The sequence below is a fragment of the Formica exsecta genome, unplaced genomic scaffold, assembly GCF_003651465.1.
Source record: "Formica exsecta isolate Colony F162 unplaced genomic scaffold, ASM365146v1 scaffold106, whole genome shotgun sequence".
NCBI classification, from domain to species: domain Eukaryota; kingdom Metazoa; phylum Arthropoda; class Insecta; order Hymenoptera; family Formicidae; genus Formica; species Formica exsecta.
The window spans coordinates 135,034-160,690 of NW_021848400.1; the positions used below are offsets into that span (position 1 = coordinate 135,034).

The 25,657-nt window shown below is 35.5% G+C and overlaps 1 long non-coding RNA gene across 1 annotated transcript in view; it reads right to left on the minus strand.

Moving 5' to 3' along the window:
* Nucleotides 1–24,575, minus strand: part of LOC115234171 — a 51,328-nt gene extending 26,753 nt beyond the window's left edge. The window contains exon 1 of the long non-coding RNA XR_003883891.1: nucleotides 24,386–24,575. This is a non-coding gene — a long non-coding RNA (uncharacterized LOC115234171). The remainder of the gene's footprint in view (nucleotides 1–24,385) is intronic.
* Between the last annotated feature and the right edge of the window lie 1,082 nt (nucleotides 24,576–25,657).

The following is a 25,657-nucleotide window of genomic DNA, read 5'->3' on the forward strand; positions in this document are numbered from 1 at the left end:
CATCTCAAAATTATGATCCGTCATTTTTCCTCTTAAGTCATCATATATTAAATCATCTGCACTAAACATACGTTCTACGTGCGTCGAGGATGGTACCGTTGCGTTGTATTTTATGAATGCACGTTTTAATGATACTGGATACTGTCTTAACTTATTATAATTATTAGTAAACAGATAATTTCGATTATCAAAGATACAAAATTTTAACATGTATAAAAAAAATTAATAAGTTAACGTTAATGCATTTAAAAGTAACTAATTTAAGTTAAAATTTAACACGTTTAAAATTAATTAAGTTAAGTTAAAAGTTATTAACTTTTCAATTTTTTAACTCAACTTTTAACATTTTAGTTACTATTCAACCTTGCTAAAATCGCAGCAAGTGTGGAATGAAAATCGAGACTCGTGCTTACAATCGCGATGCTCGAAAGTTCTTTGAACGAGCGATTTTTCTTCCACGTGTAAAAAGAAAGTTTCGCAACTATGCCAAAGTGAAACAGCAGCAGTTTCTAATCGGATCTTCCGCTGCGGTTAAAGTATGTGTCGTTGAATTTCGAAATCTCTCAACACAGACAATGAAATTGGTGGAAGTTTTAAAGTGGACTCTGCAAATTAAAAAAAAAATATTTTTTTCTTTTTTTATTGGCACTCAAAGTTATTTTTATACGAGAAGCAATTTTCGTTTATCATATGAAATACAGTCATATTCCGTTAAATCTCCGACTTTCGAAGGGAGAGCATTTCACTAAGTCATTAATATCCCTAATACATAAGCGCGATATTGAATTAATAATTGGAGAGTGTCGGTCAAATGCGCATTAACGAAATTAATATCTCTAATTAGACAGAGCGAAAGCTAACAAACACGGAATATATACTTGCTGTCTGTCCACAAAACGGATCGCGCTTTATGATTGTCTGTTGATCCCTGCGCGCGGTTTGACGTATAAACGCGTATCCCGAATACACGTGCCAAATATACGCGCGTGAATTGTGTTGGTAACGCAAAAAATACCGCTTCCGGTGACGTCACACTGGAAGCATTAACGATATGATATCATTAAAGCACCGCTAATCCATCAGTCAGATCAAAGCACTTGGTCCACGTCACTTGGAAAATGGTTTTAGCTTGTCGCCGGACCGACCCAGAGAGAGATACGTACATACACGTGGGCGTATTTCAACTTATGATGCGAGAGCAAGTTGATGTTATATTTTTTTCGCCATTATATTAGGAAAGCTATTGCCTGTCTCGGTAAAAACACGTTGAAAACCGCATCATCGAATTGCATGAGAATACCTGAAAATAAAAATTCGTTTACCCCCCTTTTGTTTAAAATAAAGTTTGTTAGGGATAGGCGCACGCGCCTCTGTGTGATCGTTTAACCTTTCACGGAATACATTTTAAAGAGAGAGATACGTACATACACGTGGGCGTATTTCAACTTATGATGCGAGAGCAAGTTGATGTTACATTTTTTTTCGCCATTATATTAAGAAAACTATTGCCTGTCTCGGTAAAAACACGTTGAAAACCGCATCATCGAATTGCATGAGAATACCTGAAAATAAAAATTCGTTTACCCCCCTTTTGTTTAAAATAAAGTTTGTTAGGGATAGGCGCACGCGCCTCTGTGTGATCGTTTAACCTTTCACGGAATACATTTTAAACTTTGACCATAACACTTTCGAAACTTGCGGCATCGTATCGCGTCGGCCTGTTTCATGCCTGTCGACTAAATCGATTCAGTTTTTCGCACGAACGAATCCGACATACGCCTCTTTCTCCCTTAAATGACTTTTTTTCTTAAATTACGAAAGATGGTAATTCATATTATGTATGCGTTCGTGGAGGTGAATATCAATATCTGCGTATGCTTGTGCAATCTCTCGTTTCCATTATCAGTTTCGCATATTGGTATCGTGATTGCTTCACTGTAACAAGCTTGCGGAGGACATTAGCATCTCACAGGCATGGACAGCCTCCCTTACGATATGGTCACCTCCGTTCTATTGATTCATCATCCTAATAATGCCTTGTAGAGTTATGGGATGATGACAATTTTGAACGCCAAAGATGATTATAAAAAAGAAAAATATAATAGAATTTTAAAAAATTCGATCAGTTCCGTCATGTCGAAAATCACACCTTTTTGCCAGTTATTCGATATATTAGAGTGGATTCACACTTGCATTCTAATGTAATGATTTTACATTGCCACAATCGTGTGGCAATGTAAAATCATTACATTACAATCGCTCATGTTGCATATAATTGATTGTCCGCATCGCATCCGTATATATTTATATGTATATATATACATGTATATATATATATATAATTAATAAGTTTTAATTACAAATGCTCAATCTCGACAAGCTCTTTTAATATAATATCGATTTGATGCTGTTATCACGACAAATAAATAACATCGGTAGAATCTCGTATCGCGAAATCGATTTTGCATTTATGTAAACTCTCTTCGCAGTAAAACTCATTATAATCGTTTATTAGAAATGACAAATTTTTTTTTCATGGATGAAGTTGACACATTTCTATAATTACGATTATAAATGGCCGTGTGATACAGAATTCAATTCGCGATCAGCCAAATATCATTTTGCATCTTTTATTGACACTTGGACATTCGATACAATAGAAATACACACGCGCATACATTCTTTTTTGTGTATATCATACTTTAAATACGTATACTTATTGAATTTGCAAGCAACGTAGCAATTATTGGAAAATGAATTTTATCGATATTATGCGTCCTGATATCACCGGACAGGATCGGTGACAATCTAACAATCAAGCCGGCTATCCGCCGTTGCTTTATTCATACCGTTAAGTTTAATCACTGACGTCACACATACATATAAAAAGCTAAAAGCGGTACACAATAATGCTCCACATTTATTTACCTATGAATTTTTCCATTTATATTTTCTACTACATGTAAATTTCGACGATCTACGTAAATATTGTTAAACTGGGAGTTTCGAATTGCCTTTGTCTCGACGCTACAAATGCTAGAAGTGTTTGATTTGCCAATCTTAGCATAAAGAAATTTTTATTTCGATAGTCAGTCAAACGCTTTCAGCAATTGTAATGTCAAGATGAACGCAGTCTTGATCGATTAAGGGTAACAGATGTGACGTTTCATGGATCGCGGAAGATGAAATCTGTGCGGATAAGATGAAATATGAGCTAGTGCTAAACTCGACTTTCGATAAGATTTTCTGCAAACGCCGCAAGATTCAATTTATATAAGCTGTTACGTATGAGAAATAAATTTCCCTGTGCACATAGAAAATGTGCATTGAAAAACCGAAACGTACAGAACTGTAACATACTCTTATGCACCCGTGCTTTTGAATAGCAATCGCCATACCGTTGCGGTCGAAAAGGTTACTGAAGGGAATAGGATTTTGATACACGAAACTCGTATTTACAATTTATGTGCCTTAAAACGAGAATCACTAATACCATTTTATGATTCGGCAGTGAAACATATGTAAATGTACACGTACACATGCGCACAAAACACATTTCATTTCATTCGCTTACGAATCGTAGTAATGCTAGATGCTACCCTGCCCTCGTTTCAAGCAATGATGGAATAACATATAGCATACAGAGGAGGTATTACTTTTATTCCACGTAACTATATTTTATACGCTACTTTACTTAGAGTGTCTTCCTTGCGTAACGCCCGATAATAATCTTACGTATCTCAATCATTGCGGTTGTGCAACAATATTACTGACACTTAATCCGACCGTGTGCAATCAATACCTCGAGAATAATTCCAAACTCGATTAATAACGTTTTAATGTTATATAACTTTTGGGTATTGTTATACGTTACATATTCTCTGTCTCTGCGGAGTCTCAACGAAACTGCTTCATATATATATATGTCTATATGTGTTGCACGCTCTCTCTCTCCCTCTTCGATATTGATTTTCCGACATTTATTTCGTCGCTCGCACCTACATGTCCATTAATCCTTCATTTTATACGATAGCCCCTGCGCGCTCCATTGACATGTAATGTACTTTAACAAAGCAACGACGACGCGACGCTGCGACCTGTCTTTTGTCGATTTTAATAAGGCAACGGAGATCGGAGAGAGACATCGGCTTTGTATAGCGCAAATTACCGAACTGCCGGTAGTATGGTTAAACTGTTTCTGGCATATAATCGGCAATTTTAACCGGAAGTTAAATTACAGTCAAGTTGGTTAGTTATAACTGAGTTAGATATTAATCGTTACTTTACCTTTACATATACATACACACACATACACAAAACACATGAAGGATTGGGCAAGGCATATCGAAGTTTCTAAGATTTATTGAATGTCTTGTAAACTTGACGCTTGCCAAACTATGCTGTAATATTGAATCACAAGCCATTCACACAGGCGTTTAAAAGGCGAGAACTTGCGTGAATTTCTCCGACGGGTGAATTTTTGATCGCGTCAATTTTTGACATCTGAACGAGATTCCAAGAGTTTTTCTCACGCGTCGATAGAAGAATCCGCTGTTGCTCTGAATGAGAGTAATGCGCATTCGAATACACACACATATTACTGACAGTGAGTATATTTTAAGTGCAGACTATTCAATATAATTTTTCAATAATTTTACGTAGTGATGATACAAATACATAGGACAAATTTATTTCCAGCGCACAATAATTGAGATTATTATTTAATAAGAAATATTTTGAAGACATTATTAAAAGTTTTTGTTTTTATAAATAATATTTAAAATATGCGACTTTTCTCTTTTCATCTTTCAACATTCAAAGAGAAATATATATTTGGCATATTTTTTTTTGAATCCTAAAATTAGTTAAATATTTTAAATGGTATTTTAATTATTATGAATTATTATTTTATATTTATCATACATAATCTAATAGGAGAAATAGAATATGTAATTATTATCAGATAATAATATAGAGAAATAAAAATAAATTTTTATCATACAATGATTATATGAAATCTCTGATGAGGTATTTGAAATATTGATTTCGGACTTGTAAAATTGCTTTAATATATTTCAAATAGAAGTTTAATTAACACAAATTATTTTTTTACATCAAGCATTTATAATCTGTAATAGGACAATAATAGCTTATGTATGTGTAAATATCTTTTTTTAAATATTATTATTTGTCGACTTTTGGTGCCACAAAAACCATTGTGACATATATATCTATCATGGGCATGCAAGTCAATGACGTTGAGTGCCGTTTAATATCGGAAGACTGCGCTCGATTATGAGAATAACATACCAAAACGAACATGGGCAATAATTATTTAACAAATTAAATTCTGTACTTTAATTAATTTCTGTTTATACATTGAATAAATAAATATCCGAGGAAATTGACGCGCTCAAAACATACGATGATTCACATTGTGCGTCATAAACTATTGATGTTGCAGCTGACACACGCCAGGGGGGGAGGGATGTGAAAAATAAAATATATTATGAAAAGAGAACAAAATGATCAAATAGCATAAAAAAGGAGAAATATAATATAAAAAATTAATCACGAAAACGGCGAATTGTATAATCTGATATTGTATTAAAATTCTGTGATCGTTTTATCATAATGTTTTAACTTTACATACGATAAAATTTTTCAACGAAAATCGCTCATCTGTCAATCGTGATGGCTATTAATTCTCCGGTGCGCGTCTATTTATTCCAATTGAATAATTACATTTATATATGAGTTATTGAAGAGCCACGGTTATAAATCATGCCAATTTGTTATGCACAAATTAGACAGATATAGTAACGATATGAACATTATGTTAATTACAATATTGTAATGTTAAAATTATATATACATATATATTTAGAATATGATAGTTTAGGCAAAATACACGATATCGCATAGAGCAGTGAATTAGTAAAGATACAATAATATATGTATTTCAAAGTTTGCTTATAATAATTGACATATATTAATTACATTTGTATATCAATACGTATTAATATACATTAAACTATAGCTTTTTGAGAGAAGCCTTTCAATTTACACGAATGTTAATAGAAATATTAATCCGAAAACACAGCGCGTAATCCGTTTAGCAATTTAACTTAACAAGAGAAAACTGGTTTAAATGTTTCAGCGTGGATGAACTGTCTTCTCATTTCGTTCCGCGTCAATTTGCTCTTTCTTCTTAAAGTTTTAGTATAATTTCCTCGTTGTAGGCTGTACCCAGAAGGCACCGTCGGATAATTCATTGTTGATTTGTCGAAGAGACTATTGAAACTTTTGTATTTATAAAACGAGGATTGCCCTATATATAAGTAAAATATATTTACGCTTACATTAACATTGATACAGGTGCAAAAATTTCTTTCCATAAAATAACAGAGTATATTTGCTCGTACAATCTGTTGAATTAAGCACTCTTTGCAATTATATTTGCAAACCATTAAACTATCTGACTGACACATCGCGACTCCCCAGAGATTCACGCCTTTGCCCTGGTTTTTTTTTCCNGAAAAAGCATATATTTATTTGCGGAAAACTCGCGGTTGGGCGACATCCACGTGTAAAAACAGATCCTCGGGGAATGCACGAAATGTTCGCGTCATTTTTTTTTCGCTTAAAAATCACCGATGGCGGCGTCGATTCGATTGCTCTCGCGAACGAGGACTCAACGTATGTATATATGCAACGACGTGTATTGTCCAGATGGATAAAAGCGAGAGAGAGTCACTTGAGCGAAATCGCTCGGCGGTCGCGGCTTGGAAATACCGCGGCATATTTTTAAAGCTTTCGGTGTTCCGATAACGCTTGTCTGACACTCGTGAGAGAAGGGGAGGTAAAGGTCTGGGCGCAGGGATATGTTAAAATTTCAGCTATCGGACTAAACAACACGAACCACGGTATCCCTTTGCAATTTTCAACTTCAACGCGTATGTCCCTATACGTATATGCACCTTTACATATTTAAGAGTCCCATCGGGCGAGAGCAAAGTAGGGCTCATTTTACTCACCAAAGTTTCGACGCGACAGTCCCGCCTTGTTCGGCGAAAATTGATTTTCTAACGAAATGTGTAATCGGGATCGAGATTTTTTTTTTCTGTCCTCAAAGAACCCGCCAAGTGATGCCGTTTTAGATGGTAATCTGAATTCAGAATCGAGAAGCGTACGATGTTATACATTTGGATCTGTACACACGTTTGATCTCTCGAGTAATGAATTGTAAACAGTTACGTTTACTTTCGATGAAAAATTATATCGGAGCAAGAGAGAGGAAAAGTGATAAAAATAAATAATATACGGATATTTTTGCAACTACGTGACTTATGCATAATTTTCTCTCTCGTTTCTTTATTTATTTATTCTCTCTCTCTCTCTCTCTCTTTCTCTTTCTCTCTCTTTCTCTCTCTGGAATATGCATGGGATGTGAATTAAGGACGTCGAGAGTTGGGTGAATCGATTAATTCTCAGGAGGAAGGATCATTAAGCATGCCGCGAGTGGCACGTCCATTTTCAATATTCGCCCTGCTTCGAGACCGCCAGGTCTCATTTATTATATTCGGGAGATGAATGATCGTCGTTTTTCTAATACACGATTCCTGATTGAATTCCGCAAGGAACGCGATTTCTTCCATCGCTAGTAAAAAGCGTGACTCGTGTGTACAACACTTATGTCCTACGGGAGAAACGCTCATCTTGTCCACCGCCTGTGGAAGAAACGTTCCTCTGAGGGAGAACATCTATCATATATAGCTTTGGAATTCCTAGGATGGAAAGAGGTTACGAACGAAGGGAATGTAACGATGCTGGAAATCATATTCGAATTTGTACGCAAAAAATTTATGCGAAGAAATGACATTGCGTCGAGTTAGGCGCGCGCGCATGCAGTCACATACAAAGGCATGAAGTTTCTTCTTTATCTCACATCAAGAACAGAGTTGGCGACTGGGAACAATTTATCGTATTTACGCTACTATTCCTCCTCGAAATTCTGACATTACACCACGTTATACTACACTTAGCGTTTTCCTGACAGTTTCGAGATATTCGTTTGACTTTACGTCAGCGATTCTGCAATTTACTTTGAAGTAATACGCAATATATACGTATACATATACGTGCTTTTACTCGATAGAATTACAATAAATTCGATCATGTAAATTAATCACGCGTGAGATTTGCAGAATGATCATATTAATATTTTATAGTCGTCTCCCACTTTATTTTCATTTTTACACGTGACAAAAAGTCTGAGAAAATTACATAGAATTCACGAGAGAAAATCGCGAAAGCTCGTCGTCGCAATGTTGAGCCTAGAATTTGCGAAATCCCGGGTATTCAATATGATGGGCACGATGAGCGAGCAGAATTAGCGTAAATTATCGTAACGAGCGAATCAGACAAGATGACTTAACTGATATCATCACGAGGCTGCTGCTCGAAATTTCTAGATAACTGGCCTTCATTCGTTCCTTGCTTTTACAGAAGATACGGCATGGCTCCCATCGCCCTCGTAGAAAGCCCAGGATCCAATTACACCGACTGCGGATGATTCCTTTAATAAGCACCTTCGGCGGGTCGTCGTAAACCGCCGCATCCTTATCCCATCCTTTCTTTCTCTCTCTTTCTACATATCCAATCTTAAACTCTTATCTTTGTATCTTGCAATATAAAAAGTTCTATCTATTCCCTCTTTACGTATAATGATTCCTTTAATCCACAATTATGTTTGTTAAATTAGGAATATATTATGACTATATATGACTGCGATTGGCTCTTCGATTATAAATGCAATTGTTTTGTCGATACGGTATAGCTATCGTATGTTTGTAATTATGGTCGTTGTGGAAAAACATTTATACCGCCATTTAAAGAGATTAAAGAGATCTTCATCGTGATTATTTCTTCGGAAAACAATTGTACAAATTTTATTAATGATTGCTTTCTGTTTACAAACTCGGGAAATAGCTTTTTAATAGCGGTACATGCACGCTCACGGGAGATGCATAAAATCCGAGCTTTAACACGGTCGCGTATAAGGGAGTAAATCTCGCACCATTGAATCGACGCGGTGAGTTCCGGTAAACGAATTCGAATCCACATCGGTCGTATATACGATAATAAATAAAAGCGGGACATCGTCGCGTCATTCGTCTCGCAACACCCGCTGATCGGATCGCACGTTCACGCGTTGCAGCACGCACAGGAAACGAATTATGACATAATCCGATGACAGCGTAGGAAATACTGGGCTTATGCGGTCTTCGTTACCGCGAAACATTGCTTTTATAGCTTTCGAATGCTGAGATGTCATTTCTGGACGTTACTACTGCGCGATTTGTCGAGGAGAGAGAGAGAGGGGGGGGGGGGGGGGAATTGTATTTGACAGAATTGGCTCCGGGACGATTGATTTGCATAGGCTAAAGTCAACTAAAGCGCAAATCACGTCAGTCCCGTTGTGAGGCGATGTATTACTGCGAATACATTGCGCTGATTCTGAAAGCACTTGTGCATAATGCTGTCTCGGGGTAGCATTACTCTCGAAGAGAACTAATTGCGGGAGATGTGAGGTCAAATGATAAATATATTTCAAACAAAGAATATTAAAAATTATCACATTTAAAGTTGTATATATATGTATATATATTTATATTTATATATATTGCTGGCCATTAAAATTGCAACACTACATATATATTTGAAATAGTTCTATTAATTTTTGTGGAAATAATATAAACGCAAAAAATATTTATTTAAAATGCAATAAGTAATATTACTAATTACAATCATAATATTGTCAGAAATTTTAAATATGTAAAGTTTTTTAATTTCTTTTTTGACTATTTCAAATATTATTTCTTGCAACAAATTTCAAAAATTGAACGCTATGCAATAAGGAAAATAATTTGAAAAATGACAAAATACAAATATGTATTTATTACAAAAATAACTATGATATTTATACAATGTTAATTTATGTGCATAATAGCTGTTATGATTTAACAGAACATGAATAAAAACGGTTTTAAGAGATGTTAGCTAAGAGAAAAATGAATGAGTTGATTATATAAATTTTCGTAAAAACAATTATTAGATACTATATTTAAAATCTTCAACAAGAAATACGTTGTTAGATATTTATTTTTGATTTGTAAAAATTAAATATCTCAAATAAAATAATTAACATACACAAATAAATTAAAATATATTTCATACTAGGCATTTCTATAACAGGAGAAACATAGCTTCTTAAATATTTTTATTTTTAATTCTTTAAAATATTATTTTGTTTATCTCTATATAGAAGTTGCAAGCTATAATATGTTATTTTGGAAAGGCGATATGATTCGTAGGATTATGTTAAAAGTGTCATCTTACTAGCATCGATTAGTTTCGGTTTATTATAGCCTAGCGCGATTATTTTTCGTTGATTGTCCGAAATAAATCTTAATTACGTTAGTACACGAAACATATTACATCATAAATCGTTGGAGTACCCTCATTTAACGTATTGCGCCGAGATATTTTAGAATTAATTACACGCCAATAATCAAAATGTCCAATTAAAACCACAATTCACAACGAGAAATTATTTCGAGAATTATTTCTCTGATTTCGATACCTATAGATGTACATTGTCAAATTAACTTTTAAACGACACTAACGTCACAATTGCGTGGATTTTTATCTCTAGAAAAGCGGATGATATATTTTTAGACGAATGTGTACATTGTTCTTTCTGCGCGTCACAATATAACAGTTTCCAGAAATTTTTCTAGAGAAACTTTTGTACATACATTTTATCTGCGGCAAAACTATTGCACGGTTTATTAAATGTGTCTCCGAAAAGATATCGTAATCAAAGAACAAACCAACAGTAGAAACTATTTTTTAACAAACCAAAATTCTTACATAACAATTTGAAAGATAATCATTGTTACATAACAATTATATTTGCGATGATTTTATGCGTTTCCACGGCAACGAATTCAATTTTCTCAAAAAAAAAAACCCCGAAAAAAATGTATGCTCTTTATCTCCTTCACCTTTTTGAACGTGCAGCCTATGTATTATGATCTGTTGAGAAAAGGGGAGCGAAGCGTTCTCTTTATTAAACGATCATCCGTTTAACGACACACTCTTGGCGAGAGAATATCATCTTGGCTATATAGCCAAGATCTGGCCATAGTCGGAGAGATGACCACTCGCGAATTATTTCCAAGGCTGCAACTGACATCTTGTCCGGTAGTCGCGTCGGGTCGGTTGTCACGTATATAAGTTCCGTAACCGGCGGACAAGAAATATCAGCAGCGACGATATTTCAAACCCGCTGCTATTGAGAGGGAGAAAGAGAGAACTTGCACGTGACAACTAAATTATGGTCGATCGAGTGATTCGAGGAACGTCTTCTCGCCACCTCACGTGAGGCTCTTTATTGGCTCTTATAATCTCCAGGAACTATACATTCAGACAATGGATATTCTGTGCGCACATATGTCTAAAATGATATATTTACGATACAAAATCATCCCGGAAAATTTATGCCGAGCAGCCGAGCAAAGTATTGCGAAACACGTAAAATCGTTTGTACGCGATGTCAGGATGTCTCACTCTGAGAACTGTAAATTTGATCATCCGGTAAAACAAGAGACGGACAAGGAACATGCGATTAGAGAGATTTACATGTATGTTTAAACATCACATGGAAACGTTCCGTTCGGGACATTCAATCAAGACATCATCGATGTGAATCGAAAAATGAATTGCATTTTTGACTGTTTTCATACTGAGGGGAAGAGGAGAAGAAGAGGAATGTATTCGAATATATTTTTTACCGTTCCGAGAAAATTGCCATCAAAGAGAGAGAGAGAGAGAGAGAGAAAGAGAAAAAGAGAAAGAAAGTCGGTCACATATTTACATATTTTTGCAGCCAAATTCTATTTTCGCTGCAACTCAGATTTTACGATACCATCTTTTATAAGATATAAAACATTATTGCGGACAGAATTTTGATGCTCAGTCGGGGACGCAAGTAAAAAGAAACGTATAGGTGGGATCATAACTAAATTAATAAAACCCCGTCGCAATGTCATTATAGTGAGCGCAAGTAACGGAGAGAGAAAGAGAGAGAGAGAGAGAGAGATTTGTCATTTATTTCGACAGACCTAGAAATAATTAACACGCGAAATTGGAGGGACCGGATATAATGTGGCTTTTTATCGCGAACGTTGCATACGCCAACGCAGCAAAGAAGGTAAAAAAATATGAGCGCGCTAAAAAAAAAATGTACAATTGAAATTTACGCTCGATGAATAAGGAACGGCTGTTTCTCATTATAACTATATAAATTGGCGAATGAAATTGAATGCGTAATTATGTCAATTATTACGTTAAATTGCGATAAACGCGTAAAATCTTGAGATAAATTTTCTACGACTGCAAAGACGAGAGTACAAAAGGAAACTGACTCAGATGCATTCTAATTTTCACGCTAAAATAGCTACCGTAACAATTCTAACAAGCCGCCATCGACGTTCGACACAAAGTTGCGATACGTGTCTTTGATAAGGATACGCTGCAATAATCGAATTCCTATCATAAGAGCGATAGTTGTGAATGTTTCACGAAGTTATCTTTTGTTTTGAATGACAGAGAAGGAGACAGAGAGATACGGAATCTATGTTTCGGTCAGTTGGTCAATCTTAGAAACTTTTATTTATATATACGTCACATGAGTTATACTTGAACATAAATCACCGATTTACTTGAATTTTATTTTTATGAGAGGGAGAAAAAGAAGAAAAATAAATATAGATACTCGTAAAAGACACAAGTTTCTCTTTATGCGTGAAAGATAATATTCCACCATTACGAGAGACAGCTGGCGACTTCAAGCTTCGTGATCTTTTCGTTTGTCCTTCAGGATGCGAAACGAGCGATTCATACGCACGAAAAATCTGGCGTGGATTCAATGTGTAACGGCCAATTTGTACGATCGTTCGCAAGGTTTGCATGCAAATAACTTCGCGCCCTTGTGTATAGGGATGGGTCAAAATTCTTCTCTTACAAACTTCGGAGGTGTTCTCGGAAGATATCAATTCAAAAGTTTCTACGAAATAGCTTTCTTCCCGTCACCATTTGCAGCGCGATGTACATAAATTTTTCATTTATCTTAAAAAAAAGATCTATCTATGAACCATGACATCGTGATAACGCATTATTCGTAATCTCTTATCTGGTCCGCCAAAATTATAGAAACACGCGCTGCAACTGATATTTCAAAACATTTCCGATCTCGTAATCATAGAATGATTGCTGTAGATATTGCGTTATTGCTTAGCCAAACATATTTCGAGAGCGTGTAAAGGAAATTTTAACTCACCCTACATATCTATGGCCGAGTAAATTTCATCAGTGGTATATAAACAATGAATATTTATATATATATAAATTCATGAATCGTCAAAACGCAGCATATATTCGCGCATTAATTATACATAATACCGATCGTTTGCGATACAAAAATATCGGTGTAAAGAACCAGGACAAAATAACAATCGTGTAACATATGTATATTTTACACAGCAAATATTTTATCACGGAAGGCAATATTCTACGGAGGGCATAATATGTTTCGTTAAAGGACGTGTAAAAGCAGGATATTAATATCGTTTAGCAGGATATTAACATCATTGCATATCGTTGTATGAAATATATATTTTGTGTGCAAACATCGTTTTTAAATATATATTTTGTGTATCGTATCGTGCGTTTTATATATGCTGTGCAAAATGATACAGGAGGCGAGGATACGAATGTATTAAGCTACCTTAATAAACTCTTGCGGTTTAATATTGTGTACGACATTAATGAGAATAAATTTGACTTTAATGGATGTACACTCGATATTTCGTTTTTCCGACCGCGTTCGTGTCACAGCGAGCTATTTGTCATTCCGTCACGGTGTATCAAATCACGCACGCGTGTTCATCGTTAATCAATCTTTAATTGAATGAATATACCGCAACTGCGGCAATAGTGGCAGATATTCATTTGTGCGTGATTCGATTATTGAAGCGCGATTGATATGGAAACGCGCTCCATTAGTGATACTAACTAAGCGAAAGGGGTCCGCCATCTTTTTTTTTTTTTATGTAGGACACGTATACGTGTGACATATTATAGCTTTAGCATGCCCGTAAGTCATTACACGTCGCGGTTATCTCATCCTGATGATATTTACCTGACCTACTGACGTGTCCATTAAATTATTCAATTTACAAAAGGAGGATTAACCGGCCGATTAAACGCTTGGACGGCTGAATACCCACTCGTTATACATGGGTTATATCGGTTTATCGTTCGGAAAGTTTGGCGTGGCAATAGTAAATAGTTGCGAAGGGTTCACGCCCGTCTACTCGAGACTTGTTGAGTTAGTAAAATTCTCTTATGGTATTAAAGTTCTTAATAGTTTTGCACGCGAGCTAAGATCGGATCGTCCGAGATAGGGCGAGGAATTGCACGCTCTATACAGAGGCGAGATATAAATTTAGATATATGTATATTCATATACATATAGTATATATGTATATTTGCGTACATATAGTATATTACGTAGCGCTTGGAATTTTTCACGCTTTGACATGAATATATGATTATTAATCATATAATTATTGGACATACATGTATTCTAGAGGGAAAATATCAAAATTGGCATTTTTTTAGGTTTTAATTTTTAGCTGAAAGCTGAAAATAAAAATATAAATTCACGGATATTTACTAAAAATTACTTTATAAAATTAAATTACATATATTATAGTTTCGATAATATTATTTCAAAGTTTTGAGCAAAAATTGAAATTCGAGATTCTCGAAACCGACGTGGCTACTGAAAACTACACAAAAATCGTCAAAATCGTAATAAAAAAGAATGAAAGAAATTTAAAATATTTTTGTAATTCTTTACGTATAGAATTATAATAATGAATTATTAATGAGAATATTATGCTGTTTAGATTATGTAATTTGTCAAAAAAATGACAGGCAAGAAATTGTCGAACTTCCAAAACTCCATATAAACAGATTTATGAATGAATGAGGGGTTTTAATGAGCAAACTAATTAAGTAGACTAAGTTCACATCAGCACACGGATAAAACGTAACGCTGAGAAATATGGTATCTCGGTTTAGGAAACTACATCGGTTTTGGTACATTTACATACCATTAATTTACACATACATACACATTCTATTTCTATATTGCTTCTCTTAAAGCGAATATATTCACTATATTCGAAAAGATTAAGCAAAGCAGTTATTATCTTAGTCTGGTTATACATATTATATTATCATGGGAAAAATGCATACGCAGAGAAACGTTAATTTTTTTAAACATGATATATTTATTATAACAGCGATTTTCGCTGATGCTGTTACTTGTGTTTTCATTCTCGGAACAAGCATGGAATGTTATGCATGCACGTGGCGAAGATATCGCGGAAATGCGGTTTCGGAAGTATCGTAAATCTGCATTACATCGGTAAATCGCGATGACAAGTTATTCGCGTTATTCTACGCGATTAATGAGATTTAGTTCGGTGTAATAACATCATATTTATCAAAGACTCTCCTAAATCTGCTTTATCGAGCGCTCGAATCTTATCGTATCGCTTGAAACCGCATAATTTAGATATAATAAACAGACAATAATATTTATATTATTTCTAAAATATAGCTCTTGACTTAATCTCTTAAAATTCCTCATGATTTATAATTTTGTGTTAATTTTTAATAATTTGAAAATAAGCAATCACGTATTACATTCTTATGAATTGACGCATGAAGACAGTACTCTATAAATTATTGGCAAAACTAAAGCTATCTAATGCTTCAGATTTTCGGTAAAGATATGTTTTTATACGGTATATCTATACATCATCGATGTTACAGGTACACTTTGTAACAACAAATCATTTAATTAATGACCACGGCGAGTAATAATAAGCCAAATAACATATTACTTCGTGACTAACTGACTTGGCCGATAGTTACCGTAATTTAAAGCCAATCCTGCATCGCCCGTGATGCGTTAGCCTGGATAGCTGACACACCCATAAATATGTACCTGTCCCTAACGCGTAAATATATACCTTGCGCTTCAGGCAAAGTTCGCGGCGCACGAACTGCACGATATATTATAGCCCGGATTCGCTCGGATAATAAGATTTATTACCGTCCATCGCCCTACCTTCGTCAAACTTCCGTACCTCCGCCCATCCTTGGCGACTCTCTCTCTCTGACCCGCGTGTGTGTCCGTCACATCGTTTTCTCGAGTGATTAGTCCCTCTTTGTGTCAATAAAAAGTCAGGGGCTGTCGATGTCTCTTTCGCTATCTAACGTTATTCACTACATCTGTTTTGTGATCGCCCATATGTCTGTGTTTAGATTCCCATATTTCAACGCGAAACAACGAAACACATATGTATTAAGATTGATGTTGTTCGGATTTAATCTACTCAGCAGTATTAGCTTTTTTTTCCCGTGACCCCCGTTAAACTTCAAATTTCCACTTTTGGGCTGAATTAAATTTTTGCCTTCCGCCAGAGGCAAAGTACGCGGCTTTATTTTTTTCGCGGTGATTATGAATTTCGGGAAGAATCTAGGCAGAAAGAGAGAATGGGAGCACTGCGTGTTCGCTACAAGAAAAAAAGAACGACTAACAAGCGCACAAAATTCTGCGCGGTGATGACTGTAATAATTTTTCCTGTATGATATAAAAGAATTTTTGTTAATTACTTTTAGTTTAAATTTGTAAAGTATAACATAATGACGTGGGTTTTAAAGCACTATTCCTGATATTTATGATTAAAGTTTCATCTGGAGAATTATATTTTTCGAAAGATCCTCGGGTTCTTTCAAGAAGCAAGACGGTAAAAATCGCTAGAATGCCGGAATTAAGATATACACACACTACGTCGGAATTCCAATATCTTCTCCTCTATTACACGGTAAGGATCTTAATCAATCAACCTGTAAGCCGCAATAATTGTACAGGAAATGAACGCAATTGTAACGGGCCATTTGCCTTGTCATCAACCGATGGCGATCAATTAGCCGCAGATTTAGACCATTCATCTCGATAAATATATATAGCAGGTGAATCAAGTTCTCTCGCGTTAAGCGCGAGAGACGTCTTCACATCAAAGAATCGCTGGAAATTGAACGGATATGCTTTATGGATTGCCGTTGTTTCAAGTCAAGCCCTTTCCAGGACAATAAATTCGCGATTAATCATGTTGCGTGATAGATACTAACAATAAGTCAACGTTAGCACGGAAACGCTAAGAAGTCGGTATATTATTCCTTTGCATTCGACACGCTATGAAAAGACAGGCGTTGCACGCGGCGCTTGAAGGCACACGCAGAATCGAAATTTTACAATCGATCCTCAGTGCGCAGCCTCTGTAATTTTCCTGTGTGTCGGGACTTTTCACTGCATCAATGAGAGTCAAAAAGAGTGCGACAAAAAAAATTCTTTCCGGTAGCGGAAACACCGAGAAGAATTTCTCGCCATTCTTTTAGTATCTTTTATCCTTTCTTCTCTACCTCTGGCATACTTTTTATCGCGTTTGAATCGACCTTTTGATATTGCCTCTCTTTGCTCCGTATGTGCTTCACGAACGATCCCTCCTTTTTCCTTCACTCTGCTCTTTTCTCCTGACTTGCATTGTTCTTCGCATTCCATTTATTATTTACGCAGATTATTTCAAATATTATATATACTTATATGATCTTTTCTTTTATACATAAATCACGCACAATTTATAAGCAAATATTTTTTTGTATTATAATGACATTACTTAGGCCGCTTTAAATTGAATTTGATTTAATTTAATTTTGTGAGGTATCGTTATAAGAAATATTTGTCAACAGCCGCGTATAATTAATTGTTTCATATACAGGATAAATCGGTAATTATTAGTAATTATTATTATTTTAATTATTTCCGAAACTGTAGCGAAAAAAAAATTATTAAGAGATTGCGCTACATAGAAAAAGTTATCGTATCATGATTTTTATACATTTTTTATATAGACGTTATATATTTAAGAGAAATAAGTCATTTTTATTTCTTTAAATATATAGAATCATATAAAATTTTTTACATCGGTCTTTTCTCCTTGTTATTCTGCAAATACAGTGTTAAAACAAAAGAATTTAGACAGGATCATGAAAAAATTAATAACTTGTAAGATATTTCATAATTTATTTTAACATGTGACATAAATTAAAATGTTATTTGCTTTTTAATAACTTTATTTTAATATTTTTATACATGGAACAATGAGTTGAATTGATTAATATAAAAGAACACGTAATTATGTCAAAAATATATTTGCATGATGCAACATTGTATTTGTATAAAGATAGATTCATTAATCGAATTATTATTCTGTGAAATATTTAAGTGGATGCACTTTATACGATATTTCAAATTTTATATGTCAATACAATATGTTAAAATACATCAAATAAATTGATTTTTTATTGTTCGACTTTAATATTTTTACATATGCAGATTTAGATTAAGAGAATTGATATATGCATATATCAAACAAATCATATGATCCAATTTAAAAAAAACGTAATTGACATGTCTCCCAAAAAGATGTAAATTTTCTTTTGTAGCTTTAAATATTTTACAGCGTAAAGTATTTTTATAGCGTAAAGTATATTAGTATCTCTTTTTGTTCAATTTTTGTTTAAAATTTTTCTCTAGCTGCTACAGTTTCGGAAATAATAAAGACGCTATTCCAGTTACCAGATTATCTTGTATAATTTTTCATTTCTAATAATTTCCGGTAGAAAACTGTTATAAAGGCGCATGTATGTATATGCCAGTTATTGAATACCCGATATCTATTATATATGATAGCTAGTCAATGACTAGCAGTAGAATTCATGTACAAACATTTGAGCCCGAGTGAATCGGTCTGCGACAGACCAGACAACCAATATGTAGATAACATGCACGCGGCCGAATGTCACTATAATTTATCCGTTTAATATAAAACCATGGATACAAGATAAGAATCCCTAAACTTTATATCGCAGATTTATTGATAGACGAATAGCGAATTTCCTATTAGACAAGATCATATGTCAATGTCATTTCCTATATACATGCAGTCTAATATATTATATTTTGAAACCAGATGCAAACTGCAACGCGGCAGCCGGTTTACTCGCCGTCCGTATCTCGTTGTCAAAGTAATTTAGCCTCGCTGTTTTGACAGAATATTGGATTTTCTGACCTTTTGTCTATCGTGCTTTTACGATCTCTGAAATTGTCCAGTCGGTGGAGACCGGCAAAAGGAAAACACAGAGCTCTCATCTTTAGAAAGATTGTCGCGATATGTATATGCACATTATAAATGCAGCGATGTTTCCGCTGCTCGCGTGACGTTCGTTATGGCTATCGTTAATGCTAGCATTCGTAACATTTCCGCACTCGAGAGTTCTGTATAATTTTTGTGGTGAAAAAGCAAGGATAATCCGTCAGCGTACCTACATCAATTGCATTCGGAGAGAGAAATTCAGACTATCTCGAAAATCCTCCAAACTTTCCGCGAAACAATCCATAAACGACTACTCGACTATTCCATTCTCGTGAATTTTCTTGCGATGTTATATCTGTTTCCGCGTTTCCGCATTTCTCACCCCTTCAGCCTGTCCCAAATGTTCGATGGTAGCGCGCTCTTAGTTTGTGCAACAACCTTGCGCAGCAGTAAGTCTTTGTATATGTGCTCTTCTCTCAAGAGCTTCTTCTTCCCAACTCGGTTCGTTCTTCCATTTTATTTTACAGCGAGCCCAATTGCAGTGTTTACGTTCCTTTTATCTTTAGTAGCTTCTCGTATAAAACGATCTACTCTGTCCGTCCGATCAGAGAAGAGAAGATTTTGAGAGAAAGAGAGGAAAAGGGCGCGCGCAGAAAATTTAATAGCGGAAACGAAATTAAAAAAGAAAAGAAAAACAGACTCCTACACTCACAAATATCGTGCATAATGATTTGTCTCATTTTTTTACCGCACTCGTAAATTGCATCGACTGCCGTCGTTTTTTATTTTCCGTTACTTATTTGTAAATTGTGCAATAACAAAGTGTTTAGCACGTTTTGTAAAATGTCATGTTCTTAATGAGGTTCCCCCCACTCACTGCAGCATACTTGTTGCAATCCGATTGCGAAATCCAAAGTTTCACGAAACAAAGTTTTACAATGCGACAACTTCCAATTTGTTCTGAGTTTTAAATGAATTCTTAAGTAACGGCTTCGCGAACCATCATATATTTCTCGCAAGGCTATATCAAATATGATTTATTTTTATACTCGCGTTATGACCAAGATACACACACACACACATGCGTGAACTTTTCAAATTCTATTTAAACAGAATAAAATGATATCTATTGGCTTTTTGTACACGATCGTGCATACGTTGGGCAATGTTTCTTTGATAAAAATGGCTCAATCAAAGAGAAAGAGAGAGAGAGAGAGAATTTTTCTTTTAATTCAATCAATCGTCAAGCCTGGAAATCCCTTTGAATCGCGATGTATAACATATCGCATAATAGGAGAGTCGCTTAGGGGCTGCTGATGGATTCGGTGAGTATAACAGCGTGATTTCCGCGGGATCACGTTGCGATTGTCGCGTCGATCTCGTGCCTTTTTTTCCTCGGTTTAACGAGAGTCGAGCGAGCTGCGCTTGTCAACGTCGGCGAGCGAGCGGCCGGGCTTACGCCAATTATCGTCCCGTTGTTGGATCGCGGTTGAATTGTTAAACAAAAATTTTCATCCCTTTTGACCTCGTCCCGCCCCTGCCCATCAAGTATTGGAACGGGCTTCGCGTTGACACTAATAAACGTGCGCGTGCCCGGAAGCAGATCCGCAAGAATTATGTATCCCGGATGTATATGTATATATCTGCGAAACCCGCATCGTCAAGTATGCGGATATCGGCGACGATACTCCGCATTCGACGCGCTTAATCGCGTCACGTTCTCATCCTCTCGCGCTTTTCTCTTTTATGGTCTCGCGCGTTCGTGACGATGCATACATCGGGGTGATTATCCGGCAACGTTTAACTCTGTATCGCGTCGAGAAATTATAATGACTCTGTAGAGAGCGTGTCAATCAATCGACTCAAGATTCGTAACACTCGAGTCTAATTTCCGATAGTAAGGCTCACAATCAGTAATGAAATGATACGCATAACATGTTAATAGAGTAATAGCCAATTTATAATACTATGTATGCTCTCTTGCTCTCTCTCTCTCTCTCTTTTTCCATACATCATAGATCTTTTTAAATAATCCAATTTGATATTTTTAGCGTGTGTAAAATCAGTTTATTTTCCTTGTTAATCTAGAGATTTTGTAGCAGTTATACGTGCGAAAATGATGTAGACAGAGCTATATGAGTAAAACGCGGCGATCTTTATAGCGGAGCTTGAACAAGTATTTATAAAAGGCTTTTAGAATTTATGGGAATAACCGCTGTGAGTATGTTTCTAACGGATATACCGTGACCTTCCGCAAAGTCACTTGCATTAACGTTAGACCAACCAGAGACTGGATGCCATCTATGAAAAATTCAGAAAATCCAAGAGAAAATTCAAACGTGAAAAGGTAAAGCTTTGCTTAATATAAATGTCGCGTTTCGAAAAATATAATTTTTCTTTTTTAGAACGCAGTGTCACTTTTTTTATATGTTTTAGAGATCTTCTGAAAAGACTCTGTTGTTTTTTTCTTCAAATATGATTGCACCGTGTTAAAGCAACGAAATATCTCGACGATATAAAGCCGAATCGTTCTGAATGAAATGTTTCAAATAAGACCAATATACATTACATTTTTTCAAAAGATGAAAGCATTGAAAGAGAAAACTTCTCAAAGAAGCGACTTTGTGTTATACATAACTCTAGAATGTAGTTAATAAACGTGAATGAAAAATGTATTTTCAAAAACATATAAAATTTAATTACCAAAGTATCCAGAGATAAATATATGAATAATGATAAATTTGGCATTTATTTGCTCAATAAAAATTATTAATACCATATTATAATAATTACACTAATAATAATTATGCCGTATCGCAATTAAATACGACATCGTGTACATATGGTAATATCATGAAAGATTTGCCCTGCTTTTATTTATTCGACGAAAATCGTGCATGCAAACCGGTGCTTCATCTCTAAAGCTCCTCTCGGAATATGCGCGCGTGCGATGTAAATAAGGTTTTTACGCTCGAATATCAGTGCATGCTATGCAATTTAAGAGGATGCAATCAAGTAGCGCGAGACGCGGTATCTAATCTACAAGATACTAATTTCCGGAAGTAGAGTTCTCCCGCCATGCATTAACAACGATAATATCCTTTCGAACACTGTTCATTCTTTTTTCAGAGATTATAGCGTATGTAGGAACTTACTACGAAATGTTCGTAACGCTACGGCGGATTTCTATCTGTTCTAAATTTTAACACGCCATCGTTGCCACTGAACACGTTATTTCGGATAAAAGCTGTTCACTAGTTCAATTTAACCCGATTTTACGCACACGTATAAAGTTTCTCTTTTTTATATTCCCATCAGAACAAAATTACATCAGAACAAATAACAATTGACATAAATCGATATCTGTCATTGCACAAAGAGAGTGATGTTACAATATATCGGAATGATAATGAAAACAAATGAATTTCGGCTACACGCGCATGTACACGCGTTGCATCGAGGGTTTTTTTTTTTTTTTTAAATATCAATAATCATCGCAAATTTTTGCAAAGTTTATAAGGGTGTATTGTCTCCATACACATTTAGCGACCGATTAAACGCGCTATCCCCATCGACCGGAATGCGTTATTAAATACTTGTAACGCGTGCGCTTGAGTGCCGATCATAAATTGCGTAATTATCGGTCGGGGCGATTGCATCGCACTCGCAAAATTCGCGCTCACGTCACGCGCTGTCAACTTTCATTAGGTATAAAATCGCGCGTCGGTTTTCTCGATCGCGCAATTTCCACAGTGGCTCGGTTTCCGCAAATAACGCGAGCACGAAACATAGAGTTTTTCCTATCGGGCTCATCGTATTTATTCTCGCTAATCGAAAGGTCGCGTTACGCGATAAAGTATGATACATTATATTTTACATATGATGATCGTCATGTAAGCTCACATCGAGATATTTACAGTCAGTTCGATAAATTAAAATGTAAAAAAATTCACGCGCCGCTCTCTCACAATTACACCGTTAAAAAAAAAAAAAATAAAGTTCTCCGGGTACTATAATATCTTTTTATGGTAATTTGTCATTAGTTCGAATTGTAAGGTCCTGCAAAGTTTTCGAGCTAATAGTCGAGCACGCAGTGGTGCATTAAGAACTTTTCGGCATGCTAATGTAGCATTAACGATCGACCGTCTTTGTTTAAAACGTGCGATGCTTGTCGAGTACTCTGCCTGCAAAAAATATTAAAAAAGAACGAGATGCAACCATCCAAGTAATTACTAAATAAAAGTTGAAAGATTGTTTCGAATTCGACTCTAATTTAATTTTGTTTTTCTTTTCTCGCTTTTCACTCTTTTATTCAGTTAAGAATAAAATTAATTTAGCAGAGGCATAAAATCATAAAATCATAAAATTGTTTTATTCGCGTACAATTGTTTTGCTTGCTTATATTTTTATTTGCTCATATTTTATGTGATATAAGACGAACAAATTCTGTACAGACTTCCCCGACGGGGTGAGTAAATTCTTGTTGTATTTCCAAGTTAGTAACGATCCAAGATATAAACTGAAAGATACTGCATCGCGAAAGTGATAACGACCGTTATTTCTCACGTGATTCGCAATTCTTTGCCAAGAAAATCGGAGTAAGTTCCGCTTGCGGAGTATATCACTTCCGGAAAGACATTTATTGCGAAAAGCGTTGCTGGTATCCTGGCCATTAGAAAGGAGAGATAATATATCGGACGTATATGTGTATATAAACGTAAAACTTATTAAAAGACCGTTCTTTTTTCTCCGTTGTTTCCTTATAGCACCATTAAACGCAGCCTTCGACGCATAGCTTTATGTTAACCGATATTCTCTTTCTTTTTCTTGGCACGATAAAAGCCTCGATTTCGAAAATTAAGTACTTCCTTCAGTCGCTAATGGACGCTAGTCTAGCACTAAGTAAGAGGAGGGGTGAGATTTGTCCAGCCGCGCCGCGGCCGATCTCTCGGTTGACGTTCTCCACTTTGCACCCTCGCATCGCAAGGGTAGAACGCGACACTCGAAAATAATTGAAAACTCACCGAGAATCAAACTATCGAGGGAAGGAGGGAGGATCCCCTGTATCCTTGAAAGTATCCCTTGCACGCGTTATTTGTTCGTTCGTGTGAGCGCGTGTGTACGTACACGTTGGTACACACGGACGGTGCGACGTGTAGGCGAGCGGGATTTTAAGGGTTGGACGATCGCAACGGGTCGCGCGCCTCCACTATACTGGCCGGCCGTCTCGCGGCACTCGCCTCGCGACGCCGGCACAGCCAGAGCGCGTACTCCAGACGCCGACCTATCGCGGCCCATCGCCCGAATCCGGGTCCACCGCCGAAGATGGTTTGCGTCACGACGAGGCCTCTCGATATGGGAAAGCGTGCGATATCGTAATCCGCGCGGTCGAGTACAATCTTACATCCGCGTATTCTTTCTTTCATTAATCTGTTGGAAATGCTGTCTTTGAAGCTCCGAAGCTGAGATATGTCGAAACAAGTTAGTGCGCATAATTAAGAATGGATGAGAAAATTCAGAAAGTTTTTTTTATGGTTTTATTGAAATATCATTGTTTACAATGTGATTAAATTTTTGTCACATTAATGTATCGTATCTTAATTTTTGAGATAACTTTCTAGAATAATTACTTTAAATTTCGCACTCTTCGAGCGATCGATTAAATTGAATATTAACAATCCGGGGCGCTCGAATGGACTGATCAAACTGCAGATTCAAATATTAATGATTACGAATTACAGAAAAATTATGTTTGCTTAATATTTTAATTGTACACTTTACGTAAGGTAATGTGAAGATATATATCTCGACATGCTGACATATGAAAATAATAATTCTAAAATAATAAAACTGGTTTTGATGTTTTACATAAAACACATGAACATTTAAGAGTAAATTTATACTCGTGAAAATAAATTGCTCTCTGAGATATATTGAAACAAATTAGTACGCGTAAATATAATTGAAGATGGATTATAAAATTTAGAAAGTTTTTTTTGCGGTTTTAATGAAATATTATTGTTTGCAATGTGATGTAAATTTATATCACACAATGCATCGTATCTTAATTTTTGAGATAATCTTCTGGAAGTATTTTCAATTTCGCACTCTCCGAGCGATCGATGAAAACGAATATTACTATTGCAATAATCCGGAGTGCTCGAGTTGACTAACTGATCAAACTGCAGATTCAAATATTGAAGATTGCAAATTACGGAAAGATTATATTTGCTTAATATTTTCACGAACGATTAATATTTTAATTGTATATTTTAGGTAAGATAATATAAAGATAT